Raw genomic sequence first — 15,000 nt, forward strand, 5'->3', positions numbered from 1 at the left:
CTAGTTTGAGTGTTTTAGTTAGCAGGGCTAGATAAGTGAAAAGAGTATGTGCGTTTGTGTGTGCGTGTGTGTGCGTGTGTGTGTGTGTGTGTGTGTGTGTGTGTGTGTGTGTGTGTGTGTGTGTGTGTGAGTGTGTGTCTGTGTGTGTGTGTGTGTGTGTGTGTGTGTGTGTGTGTGTGTGAGTGTGTGTGGTGAGTGTTTGAGCAGTCTTGTGTAGTGGTACTGTTATGGAATGGGCTTGTTTTAGGGTAAGCTCCACATTAGGGTTAGGGGTTGGGGCAGTGTTAGGATTAGCACACATTATTAAGGTGGGCAGGGAGGCTTCACCATTCTTTAATTTAGATAGTTTATTCTTCTGTGAGCATGTTCATAGTCTACTGATAAATTCATGAAAAATATTTTTTCCACCCTGTACCTACAAAACATTGACAGAAAACTGGGTAACCTAATATCAAACATTTGATTCCAGTATCAGAAATCCTAATTTTGGACCAGCGTCTGTTAATTTGCTATTACAAAATATCCCAATCACTTTAAGGGGCATATATGAAACAATTCAAATAAACCAATCTAGAATTCAAGACTCTGGGAAGGCCTGAGTAACAGTCCAAAGAAGTTCAAGAAGAATTTGTGTCCACTCTTCCTGACTGTTTTCTTTTACATTTAAATTCTGGTAAGATTTCTGGAATTCTACCTGAAATAAAAACATATCCTCCCAGATGACCTTATAATCAGAAATCAAAATTCCATACAACCTTTTCAATCTAGATCATTTTTCATACACTTAAAGATCTGGGAGCCCCCCAATCCCCTTACAGAAAAGTAAGTCAAACAACTTTGAATGTCTCTTTGAATGCCAATGTTATTTTCAATTTGTATAAATTCCCAGTTTAGTAACTTCATGAAGAAAACAGAGAAAAACATTGACAACATATAATTTAAAAACACAGTCACAGCTAAAAGAGTGGTAATTACAAAGTTCTCTCATCATATCAATTTGCTCTGTCCTTCTTTCTTTCTTTTTGTACTGCAAAGTATTGCTTGGGTGATTATAAACTGTTCCAGTAATTCCAGCCAGACACAGATCTGCCCCTTGTACAAAACTCACTGGAAAAATTAAATTAATCTCCTGAAAGACATACAGCAAATGTCTCATAATGAATATCCTGTTTGCTAGCTAATCATAGGTCATATTGTAAACAGGTGATTTACGTTTGTATAGTTCACCAATTTCATCAGCAGTATCTGACTGAAGCTAAAATCTCTATGAATCCATCAAAATAGAAATCACCTCCTTGGGATATTACTGTAAATATCATATGATACATATGCTCTTGTATTTAAAAATGCAAATTGTATGCATAGAGCATATAACTATATATGGGATTGTCTGGTGTAAAATATAATTGTTTACTGTTGCCACGCACATTGCTTTCTTGACATGCAGATTTATTTCACCATGGTTTGGAACTGTCCATTCCAGCATTTGCTTTAAAAGGAAGATCACATTTTATGTTTGCATTTGAAATGTATCTAGCCTATATGGAGTACATTGAACCACAGCTTCTGTTGTCCTTAGTTTTTGTCTGAGTGTTATCTGTTCTTGAAAAGTCTTTCTAACCTACATGTACTACATTGAAATACAACTACTGCTGTTTGCCTAAGACAGTTAGCTGGACTTGGGAAAACTCTAATTTATGAAGAAAGTTAAACCAAGGATTTCTAGATTACAGACTTTTTGGACTTTATTTCCATCGTGAGGTGTCAGTCATTTGAAATAAGTAATTAAAAATAACAACAGATGCAGTTAGAGGTGCTTTTTTCTGTCATCGGCCTAAACATATATTTTATTTTTCCCATGTGCATCTGCAATGCTGTCTTATCTGTATAATCTAAAGTTTTTAAAAGCAAGTAGTTTTAATTTATCCATTCATGAATACATTTCATTTCAAATGTGGGCGGCACAGTGGTGCAGCAATTAATACTGTTACTCACAGCAAGAGCTTCTCTGACTTGACTCTCAACTGGGATGCCTTCTGTGTGGAGTCTGTATGCCCTCTCTGCATTAGTGTTGGTTTCCTCTGGGTACTCTGGTTTCCTCCCACATTCCAAAGACATGTGTCTGGAGTGTTTCTCCCTGTAACTCTGAAAATAGGCTGTGTCCTAGTTGGACTTTACTGGTGAACAAATGTTAACTAAATGAAAACGTGTGAACAATTATCTGATTTTTATCTAGTGACTGATATACTGAGGAGTATTGGTATGACTGTATTTGCCCTTTTAGGGTGGAGACTTTGTGGCCTCCAGCTATTATACTTCAGCTTTGGTCAACTTGTTAGAAGATTGCTAAGTATCAGAGAACTTGGTGTCAGATTAAACATCTGAATGGTGAGAGCATACAACGAATACAGGAAAGGGAGTGTTCTGCCATGAGAGAGGTATCAGTAGCCCTCATGGGATGTGTTGTGAGTGGTGTGTGTGTGTGTGTGTGTGTGTGTGTATATATATATATATATATATATATATATATATATATATATATATATATGTTTAGGTTTGCTTTTCAAACCTGGAAACTGCATCAGTCGACCAGTCACATTATTGACCTGAAATACTGAATCCAGAACAGTGAAATTCCGGCCAGGTCGAAACTGAATAATTCGACACCCATAGTTTGATGTATTTGACATAACAGGAGGTGATGTCAGTCACCCATGCTATGCACCTTCATGCACCATGACATTCCATAGTCAACAGTATGTGCATTTTACTATTTTGTTGGGGGGCAAGCCCCCTTCGCCCCCCCCCCAATGTGGGGGGCTGCACCCCCCACACCCTCCAACTTATATATACCAACTCCGAGATAGCACTACATTGAGGGAATGGGCTAATTCCCTGTTCCTCACTAAACTGCAATCTTGGTGCACAATACTGAACTCAGATACTTGAACTACACTACCTATTCACTGTAGTGTAGTTGATGTATTTTGAGTCAGCATTCTATCCATTGAAAAACTGACTTTCGACTGTAAGCTGGTCGACAGTAGCAACTTCGGGTATTCAGTAGTAAACCATATATTTATTTATTTATATATATATATATATATATATATATATATATATATATATATATATATGTATATATGTGTATATATATATATATATATATATATATATATATATATATATATACACACACACACACACACACACACACACACACACACAAATAAAATTATTATCTAATTAAATAATTAATTAATAGATAATTAAATCAGATGACTCCAGTTTAATTCTGTGTTAAGTGCCTTAAGGAATTAAAGTGTCATACTTTAAAATAAAAATAGACTCTTTGTATAGCAGCTTATTTTTAAATACTGTATGATCACAATATTTTGAGTATATTTGTTCCAGAATGCTAGCTTGCAAACCAGAAGGATCACCTCCATGACATAACTTAAAATGCAGAGAAACTGGACTATCACAATTAAGTTTTTTAATATCTCTTACATGTTTCTGCAGTCAAAGTTTGAATGCTCTCTTGGTTTCCCCTACATAAAATAAGTCACATGAGCATTTAATTATGTATATCACTCCTTCTGTATTACAAGTACGTCTATCAGTAGGTACAGACCTAACACCATTCATCTTAAAAAAAAAAAACATTTCTGAACACAGATACAACTCAAACAGCCCCCACAGGGGATGATATCTGAAGTAGCAAGGGTTCTATAGGAATACTTATTCAGTACCTGAAAATTACTGTGCACTAACATATCTTTTAAATTCCTGCCTCTTTTATAAGATATATAAGGAAAAGAACATATGATGGTGAAAAGTCATAATGCTGTAACTGAAAATTCCAGTAACATTTAACCAATTCTATCAGTTTCTCATAAATACTGTGCAAGTAGGAATAAAATAACATTTCTGTCTATTAAGGGAAGGTATATTACAGTTTCTGTTTTTTTCTATTTTTCTCATGGGCATGAACTGCTAATCTAGTGGCCACATTATTAACAGTTTCCCCCTTAACTTGAAGTAAGGCATTCTCTATAATGGACTTGTCATACCCCCTAAACAGAAATATTTAAATAATAAACCTAATTTCTTTCATAAAATCTAATTCACTATTACATAATATTCTCAACTGTAAATGTTCACCATAAGGTAATGATGACAAGTGGTGGTGGGGGTGATGGTGGGGGTGACAGCTCTTACCATGCAAAAATTGCCCACCGTCTTCAAACTTTCTATGTATGGAAGTTAGAACTTCTCCATTGTCAGACCTGTTTAGTTTTACATCTGTTTGCCCCATGTATGCTAATTTGTTAATGGGACTGTTTGTGATTGAATATATTTACAAGCATAATTTTTTAAAACAAATTTTAATGCATTATTTCTGTTATATTGATGATTTTACTTTTGTTTGTCAAGGTGGCCAAGACCCGATCTCTGATTTTGTTAGAGATCTGTAAAAAATAGATTTGGTCTGGCTTTTGATGAACCAAAGTGGGGGGATAATATTATATATTTGGATGTAAAACTAAAGGTGTTTCAAGTCCATCCCTTTTTAAATAGTGTGATTGTGATTGCTGTCATATACTGTTGGCTATCTCACAATCACCTTTATGTACACTTCTACTTACAAGGTGGATTTACAGTGTCTGACTGCTCCACTAGCAAATCCTAGCAGCCCCAGGGGAAAATTTCACTTTTTCATCACACAATGATTATATAATGCTACCATAATTGCAGTATCTCACAGTTAGAGTACAAATTTACCTTGTTGTGTGATGTTGATACTGTGCTTTTACATTGTGCATATATGTACGATGTTTGAGGCCAGCTGTGTGTCTTTCACCCTCATACTGTATATACTATTTTTCAAATATATATTTAATGCGTAGTTGTACAGTGTTATTGTACACTTCAACCACTTTTTAGCATAAACATCCAGTCCAGCTAATAAACAGTACTGATGTCAACCATTTAACTGTGCACTGTCACAGTTGTACCTCAACATGTCATGTGGCAATTGTGATTCAAGCACTGAAGTTTAGCTTGTGATCTTGGGTAGTTATTATGTTATATCCAGCCAATACTTCTCAGACTATGTTGTGTTAGTCTTATTGTGACTGCACATGTTGATAACATTGTTGTCAAACACATCTGTTGTGTACACATATAGATGGTGATTCCTATTACAAAAAGCTAGGATAACTTCTCGTATAGCAGTGCTGTATGCTGACATGTGATTACATTTTCCTTACATAACATATGTAAGAATCTTTATCCTCTGACATGAGGGACTAAGATGACATTCTGAATGTTGTTGTTTTAGTACAGGAATTACAGGCACACATACCTCTTGCAGCAATAATACAATGTAATTCCTTCATATACTGACGTATCTCACAATTGTATTGACACTTCTGCCATGGTTCATTCATCCTGTACAATATCACGTATTTTCTGTTGTGAAATTTCCATGAGTTAAACATCCATATTCCATGCCTGTTAGCATTGTTGGGCCTTATACTGTAATGCATGAATGGCATCCACCATAGTTATAATGTATCCATTTTCAGTGGGAGAGGACACCACCATCCCTTTTATCTCAAAGACATTGTTTACCACATATACATCTGATGTAATAAGTTAGCATAGGTGTAGTGTCACAGTTGTGTTAAAACTTTGACCGTTTTGCTTGCGGTTCATCCACATGTCATTAATCAGTAAAGCCACATAGCTTGCTGCTCAGTTTCAGACAGGGATAACCTTATATGAATGTACTGATGTTACAAAAAAACATTGTATCTCGTTATTATTACCCATTTTAATATTGGATAATGACATATCATCACAGGTTTTGATTGCATGGCAGTGAAATGGTTAATTTGGGCATCTCGTGTTATGACTGTTCCTGTGGCATGTGTATTGAGTACTGACTTATATAGCATAATAGCTGTAATGTCAGGTACATCAGAAGTGGGCATGTTTTAGCAAAAAATGTCAGTGGAACCCATAGGAAAGGGGTTTGTCACCTACAAACATGTACTAAACAAGCAAGTGTTGTATAGTCATGTAAATGCTAAATGGTAATCTAATAACGCACAACATACATAAGTGACAAATGACAACACAAATCAGATGACATGTCATGATTTCAAGTTGTCTAGTGCTGATTTGCAAACATCTTAGACAACATACTGGGAATGCTCACATTAAATTAAATATAAAATTGCATTGCATTCAATCTAATTGTCATCAGTTAACTTATAAACTATTTTCACTATGTTGCTATATAGTATATTAATAGAATAGAATGATTCACCTCAGTATCCTGGATTCAGCAAGCTCTGCACAGAGTGCAGGAATAGTGCAAGAGCTGCTGCATGCAATATGGCCAATGAGCGATCCAGAAACGAGCTCCCGGGACGTGCACAAGCGCTCCTACACTATTCCTGCATTGACACCACTGCTATATGCTAATTACCTCATTTGCTAGTGACAAACATGCAAATAAGGTGAATTAGCAATCCAGGAAACAGGCAGGGGTCTGTGCAGGGATAGTGTAACCTGCAGAAATGTATTTGGTTACTAACCAAATACATTTCTGCAAATTAGAAAATGTAGGCATGACAGCTCTAAAGAAAGCATGTATTCAACATAGTAGGCATGCCAATGGCAAAATATATGGCCATTCACATGAGAAATAGTTGCAAAATTATAAAAAATAACTATTTTCTTTTGGCCGATTTCAGCTGTTTAAGCATAGGGCAGCAGTGCGCAAATGGGATCGGCCTGAAAATAAGAAAAAAAGTTGGAAATAAGCTTTGAAATCCAAATCAGCATTTTGCCATAATAGTCAATGGCATGCATAAGACAATAATGCCAGGGAATAGTGGTTGCTAAGGGGGAAGGCTGAGTGTGAGTGTGGTAACTATGAATTAGCATTCTGTTTTATGCAAATGAGGGGATTGATACTGAATCATAGATTTCCTCTCAGTGTTAGCTTTCACCCAACCGTGTAGGTGCAGCAACACCATTGTATAAGTATAAGAGGTGGATGACATCATAAGGGGGAGTGTCATGCATGCCGTAAGCTTATTGGAGCTCTGTGGCCCATGCTTGCCCTCAGCTAAGCACAGCTAAGGAAGGGGTTGTGTCTGAGGCTGCCTAGCAGTGTTTACATTGCCTAAACAGGTGTGTGCACCATGCACAAGGTTTTAAACAAAAGAAAAAAAAAACAGGAAATGGCAGCTCTGTTCACATCTGAGCACTGGATATGCATGGCGCGCCTCGGGTCTTAAATTGGAAGGCAATGGGAACATCAAACAGCAGTAGGAAGGCAATCAAGGAAAACTAGCATAGCTGGCAGGTGAAATGTATCAGAATCAACTAATTATACATGGAATAGCCTAGTGCACTACTATAAACTATGCAAACACCTTCCATTCTGGTTTTTCCCACAAACTCTACACCACTGGTTACACAGATGGGGGAAATTTTACCTGACAAAACTAACAAAATTTTAGGGGCTGCTGTCGCTCTCATACATCATTATGCACAAGAAGCTCAGGGTGGTGATGATGTGAATGCTGACAACCAACCCACAGTGAGGAGAAGGAGAAGAGTGTACAGACCCAGGGTAACCTACCAGGGGCTACATGAGCTGGAGATAGTGGAGCACTATAGGGTGGACAGGGACATTCTACAGCAAATTGTTGAGCTCTGCCGGCCACGCTTCACAGACAGAATCAACAGAGGGAAACCCATCCCAGTGGATACCAAGGTATGTGTAGGCTTAAGAATACTAGCCACAGGTACCTTCCAAAGGGCAACTGGGAATATCATGGGGATCTCACAGGCATCAGCATCCAGGGTACTCCACCAGTTCCTGGATGCCATGTCAGCACATGCCGGTGAGCACATATATTTCCTCAACACCTGTGAGGCGTTGACCAGCAATATGCATCTCTTCCACCAAATAGCAGAGTACCCTGAGGTAGTGGGTGCTATAGACTGCACGCATATACACATCAAAGCACCACCTGGTGAGCGGGGTAGGGTCTACATAACCGCAAGGGCTTCAGATCCATCAACTGCCAGGTCATGTGTGATGCCCAGGGCATTATCCTGAATGTGTGTGCTGGCAGCCCTGGAAGCTTTCATGACTCCCATATCTGACAATATGACACAGCTGTACCAGTCATTTCCCAGTGGGGACAGCCCATTTGGCCACCTAGTGCGGGATGCTGGCTATATACTGGAGCCGTGGCTGATGACACCTCTCAGAAATGCACACACACCTGAACAAAAACTCCATAATGAGGTACACGCACAAACCAGAATCATAATAGAGTGTAATAGATGCTTAAGTCACAGTTCCACTGCCTGGACATATCCGGTGGAGCCTTGCAGTACTCTCCAGCTACATGTACACAAATGTTCATAGTATGTGCCATGCTACACAATATGATCCTGTGGAAACAGCTGCAGCAGGAACAGCATGGGGAAAGACCACACAACCCCCCACCATTGCCAAGGCCATCACAGGCACAGAGGGACTTGGAGGAGGAACTACCTGAGCCTGCCCATGTAGGCAGAAGGAGGCATGCCCAGTATGCCCAGGCCTTGTCAAAGAGATAATGCATAGCACATGCACAGACATGGTAGGGACCCAGGGAATGACACCTCTCTCTAACTCACACATACAGTAAAAGGGATGCCAAACATGACATTACCTGTGCTTTACCATGTATAGGGAGTGTACTATGTGCATCCGACATAGTCAGCCCTCCAGCACCATCCTCAATACTGGCACAGCCACAAGGTAAGTCAGTCTTCCTATCAATTGCTGAATGATGTAGTATGTTCTGATAGTTGTATCTATGGTATGGGCGTGAGCATGTAAGGGAATCGGGTGGCTGAATGGGATGGCAGCAGATAATGGACACCTATATGGGCAGCATGAAATCCATAAAAAATACTGCCATCAACATACTAGGCAGTACTGGACAAGGTGACAAATCCCACTGCAGTACATGTGGTGGCCCAAATGTGTGTCCATAGGACACAGACATGCATGTCAGTGAGGCTCACATACCCACCACCAGCCTCAGCCAGCAGGACAGGTGTAGATGACCATAAAGAAAGGCTGGGCTAAGGCCTCCAATTGATGGCAATTGTTAACAGCCCCACTCCAGATCTACACAGACAGACTACAACAGGTCTGGCAGTTGTATGTTAGTTCTGAAGGGTAAGAAGTCTGAAACTGAAATGTAGGACAATAAAACCTACGATCTGTACTCTACTGATATGCCTCCAGTCTGCATGATAGGTTAGAATACAAAATGAAATGGAAGCCAGCAGAGTACCTGAAATACTAGTACAGTCATAGCAAATGTTTAAAGTGGTCAGGTGTGCCCCCCACAATCCTATGTAGAAATGCAGTAACATGTAAGTGTGATGTGAAATAACAGTGGGGCACAGATTCCCTGAGCTGGTCCAATCTACAGGATAGATTGTTGCATGTGTACAATATGCGGGGTCCATGTGTTAGGTTGCCATGTGTTCAATATTGTGCAGATGTGGTCAGCATGTAGACATGAAGGGTTGTGTATTGGTGGCCTATGGGCAGTACTGTGGATGACAGGGCCATGTTCCAACTGTAGTGCCAACCATAATGCTTCTCAGCAATACCCATACTTACTGTCCAGATGTCATCTGTCACCATCTGAAAGATGGACATGCCATGAATGTGGGCCCATACATACACACAGTACACAGGTGGAAGTACCCTAGACAGCGTGCATAAAATGTAACTGTCAACTGCACACAACATTGGGATTGTACATTCAGGTTTGCAGCACATTGGTTGTCCATGTAGTATGAAGTACTGATGTAGTCTGGACAATCACTGGCAGACCACAAAAGGCACAGTTATGAAGTAATGAGAGACTACCTATGTCCCTGCACAAGGCAGCATAAGGGGAATGTCCCAGGTATATCTGTGAGTCAGCTGCAAGTAGCTTCCATATCACACATGCACTCAGCTCACCCCAACATCAGTCAAAGGTTTATCACAGGTCATATCCTTGCTGTTGGGAATGAGTACAGTATGACCCCACTTCTGTATGGGAATACCCACAGAATGCAGCATGCTGAAGAAGTGTCCCTAGCTGTAAGCAGCACCCTGCCTGCATCCAGACCAATGGGTCAATATGTACAGGAACTATTGCCATTAACACCTTGCACACTTACCCTCTCACCCCAGGGGAATCCACTGGCTTGCAGCTTGGGAATGTAGGAGTGATAGAATGCACTGGCCTGCTACAGATGGCCTGCATCACTACCAAATGACCTACAGTCCTCTGTCAAAGGCCTGTGCCTCACCTGTAGTGCCAATGTATGGTATCTCATGGGGTCCCAACTAACAAACTTACACAGTCAACAGAACACAAATGCAAGGCCATGTCGACAAATCCCAGCAGCATGCCCCCCATGTCCTACTGCATGAACTGTGGACCAATCCATAAATTCTGCGGGGATGAAGGGCCAACTATAAGGATACTTCCCAGATATCACTTGCATAATGTTAGGATGAGGATAGAATAACACAGTGGGGGGTGTAGACGCATGGACGTCATGGAGTGTGTGAAATCTGAAATGCAGATGTGTGCCCATACTACTCCTGCCTGCAAACCCAGTAATGGGTGGCTACAAACCTGCTCATTAACCACAATGCAAAGGGCAACTGACCAGATATGTGAGCCCTGCCTCTGGGTAACCTTGGTGAATCTGTACAGCTGAGAGGTATGGCCACAGCAGGATATGGTCAGTCTGTCAAGTCGATATATGTACAAGAAGGGGTTCCTCAGCAACCATACTACCAAGATTCTGGACCATTTACACAGACTCATCAGCAAGTGTCTGTAGCTACCCCTCCAGAATGGCAGGAGTGTGCAAGAATGATTAGGCTGCGGACCACAATACTGGACTCAGCTTCATTCATCTTGTATTTCACAGTAAATAACTGTGAGCAAATAATTATATCTGTCAGTAGTGGATGACATAATACATCACAGTGTAAAACAGTACATATGTCTGAATATCTCTGCTAACACCAACCATGTAACACAAGCAGCACAGACAGCAATAGTTACAGTATCCCCCTATCTATCACCTATTGCAACTCCATATTTTCAACCTATCTACAGATATCCTGCAGAAACATGTTGCTATCTTTAGGTTGAGAAAACCAAACCCTGGACTGGAGTACAACCTTACCTGGAATGGATTCACACACTCAATACAGAAGGTCATACTGGGCATGCTCCTACAACTAGAGAAATGAAGCCCATGTTTGACAACACAGTGGACTATGCATATCTGTCATCTGTAGATGTCTGTGCACACATACCAAATTGTACACCATTTATGCTTCACACACACATTGGATAGGAATACTCATACATAGGCCAAGGCCTCATCCAAGGCCAACACTCTATAATATGTCAAACATACCACATAGAGATGTAGGGAAGAGAGAGACAGACAGTGACAGATAAAATTCCATTATGAGGCATGTCCCTGCCCACTACACATCAAATTGACTGATATCACATGATGTTGTGATGTCAATCACTGTAGACATTCTTTTTGGTAGCCCTCAGCCCTATAGTGTCTGTGGTACTTGTGATAACTGTGTAACACAATAGTACAAATCAGTACTCATGTAGCATTTGTATACTCAGTCCTGTCAAATGTAAAGTTGTATGTGACTGAGTGTGTGTGTGTGCGTGTGTGTGTGTGTTTCCAGAGGAATTATTTATGGCCCAATCACACACACTGCACTTCCCATTTCCCATGTTAGCACTCCTATTGATGTCAGTCACATTGAAATAAACCATCAGCCAAATCTCAACCCTATAAGCTCTGTGGTGCTTGCAATAACTGCATAATACTGTAATGTAAATTAGGTAGGTAGGAGTTCTAATCCCAAACATGGCAACTGTGATAATGTGTGTATGTGGAGGTGAATGATTTTGAGGCCATTCACACTCACTACACCTGCCATTGTCCACTTTAGAACACCTGCTGATGTCAGTCACCCTGAAATAACCTTTTGGCCAAATCACAGCCCTATAAGCTCCGTGGCACTTGTGATAACTGTGTAATACTGTAGTGTAGCAAACTAGTTAGATAGGAGTTTTAATTCCAGACAGGGCAACTGTGATTGTGTCTGGAGATGAATGCTTTTGAGACCATTCACACTCACTATCCTTGCCATTGCCCACTTTAGCATGCCTGCTGATGTCAGTCACCTTGAAATAACCCTTTGGCCAAGTCTCAACCGTATAAGCTCCATGGCTCTTGCGATAACTGTGTAATACTGTAGTGTAGAAACCTCGTTAAGCTGGAGTTCTAATCCCAGATATGGCAACTGTGATAATGTGTATGAGAGTATGTGAGTCTTTGTTGACAACTGATTTTGTGGTCATTCACACTTACTACACTTCCCTTACCCCTCCTTTAGCTCTGCAGCTAATGTCACTCACCTTCAAAGATACCTTTGGACAGCTCTTCAACATATAAACTCTGTGGCACTTGCAATAACTGCGTAATACCATAGTGTAGCAAACCTGTTAGGTAGGAGTTCTAATCCTGGTCCTGACAACTGTGGAAATCTGTGTGAGTCTTTGTTGACACCTGATTTTGTGGTCATTCACACTTACTGCACTTCCCTTACCCCTACTTATGTGTCCCTGCACAGCCAACATAGCATCCTAGTATGTGCTTTGTGTATTGCTGCTGTTTACCAAGGGGAATTACTCTCCGTGGTGGAGGCTACTTTTACAGGTCAGGTACTGCTTATTGCATATAACTACAGTGGATATGAAGTGTACACACCCCTGTTACAATACCTGGCATTTGTGCAACTGGAACATGACACCAGAAAAACTCATTTCAAATAAATTCACACCTGTAATGTGACCTCTATTCTTTACAATTTGATGTAAAACATGACAATCAGTTCTGTGAAAGCATATGTGAAATAACAATCAGTACAATAAGCCAATTGAATGCACACCCTTAAAGTGATATGTTGTGTGAACACATGTTGAGATAACTACAGCATCCATTTGTCTTGGTTTGCACACTCAATAGTGTTGTACAGGTTATGGGTCACATTTGGGTTGTGGAACATTTCTGAAAGATTATCTGTGGTCTAATTGTCATACAGCACACAAGCCTGGCATTGCAACAGGGGTGTGTATGCTTTTCATAGCCACTGTATATAGGTGTTGCTATAGTTGTTAGTGTTAGACATGGGCAATGGGTCATAACACAGATGAACACTTCACTGATTACTACATGAAAATCATGCCGACTGTCGTACCCATATCAGTGTCAGGGCAATGCAACAAGCAGTAGCTGTACACATTTATTTCTGTTGTATGCACTGACACTGATATTACACACATGTTCAACATGCACACCCTACTTTTCCGACTGCTTGTAACCCATGGTATCAGTTTTGTGCCTTTTAACTGGACATACACATACATACATGTGCCCAGAGGATACCTGGTATACATTTGTGTTCTGTGTTAGTATGGCACACTGTATTCACAGTCTTGCTAATCAATCGTACTTCTCAGCCGGTTATACCAGGACTTCAGGATAAAGACCCACATCAATGGTTGACAAAAGTAACATCAATATTGATACCATACTACTCTAGCTGCAAAATACATATTTAAGTTGATTGCACATTAGCCCTTGACACCACTGTGATAACCTGGAAGATGTCCAACAGTTATAACTACACTATTATGTTACGTTGTCATTGCTTGAAGATTTGCCACTGGTTTGGCTGACATAGGTCGAGTATATGTGTGTGTGTGTGTGTGTCTAAAGATATCAGTGACAAATGTTCTTATTGTCCAGCAGAACACTGTATAGTTGAATATTATTAATTCAAGATACCACATGCAATTTGGCACATGTCTGCAACAGTACTGTACTATGCACATGCCCTATATATGTCTCTTAGCTTTCCAAGACAAACATATATCATACTCATATTCACAGGTAACATATGGATGTGGACAACATCCCATTAAATGGCCTAGCTAGTGGCACAGTCACAACTGTTTGACAGACACTCTAGTCGTTGGCAAATGTGAGCTGTCCTTTCCCAGGGTGTGTCAGGCTCCTGAGCTGTGATACCACCTCTCAAACTCTTAGAGCATCACATGTGGACAAAGCCTAACATGATGGGGAGGGGGTAAATAGGGGCATATTGTACATATTCCTGTTGCAAAGTTATGAAGTTTTTAGCATAATACATTTTTCATTACTGTGACTATTTTGAAGGATGTGTAGTCTTACACTCAAGTGTATGTCATTACTTCATGACCTCAGTCCTCAGCTATTTGTCAGACAGGTAGAGATGTCAAGAAGAACAGACATAGTCTGATTTCAAAATCTGAACATTCTGTGAAGATTTGTACAGTTAACAGGTATGGCTGTGATGTCTCCCACTGCAGACAGAGCCAGAAACTATGGCCATAGCAGTTGTACAGCAGGACATTAGTACAACAAGTTTTGCTGGCACATATGCATTTTTAAAATTCAGCTATCCCATTATTACAGACAAAGTAATACATTAAATTACATGCATAAATATTTCACATACATTTTTTTGGGGGGTTGTATATTCAAACATAAAGTGTTTTGGTTTGGTTGTTGTCTTGCTCTGTGTTATTTTCTCTCTCTCACTCTCTGTAGTACAGGGATTGAGTTGGCTTTATTAAGTGACAGCATGGTTTTTGTAGGTGATGGTCATGACCAGGTGAAGGCCTATGCACCAATCAGTCTTCCCCTCTTGCTAATTGCATGCAGAGCAGCTGTATATTTCTTTCAATAGCCAATGTCATAGCAACCCACTACTATAAATAACTATATCATGTGGGTGTTGTTTCTTTA

The sequence above is a fragment of the Protopterus annectens genome, chromosome 11.part0, assembly GCF_019279795.1.
Source record: "Protopterus annectens isolate FY-2018-M chromosome 11.part0, PAN1.0, whole genome shotgun sequence".
Taxonomy (NCBI): Eukaryota; Metazoa; Chordata; order Ceratodontiformes; family Protopteridae; genus Protopterus; species Protopterus annectens.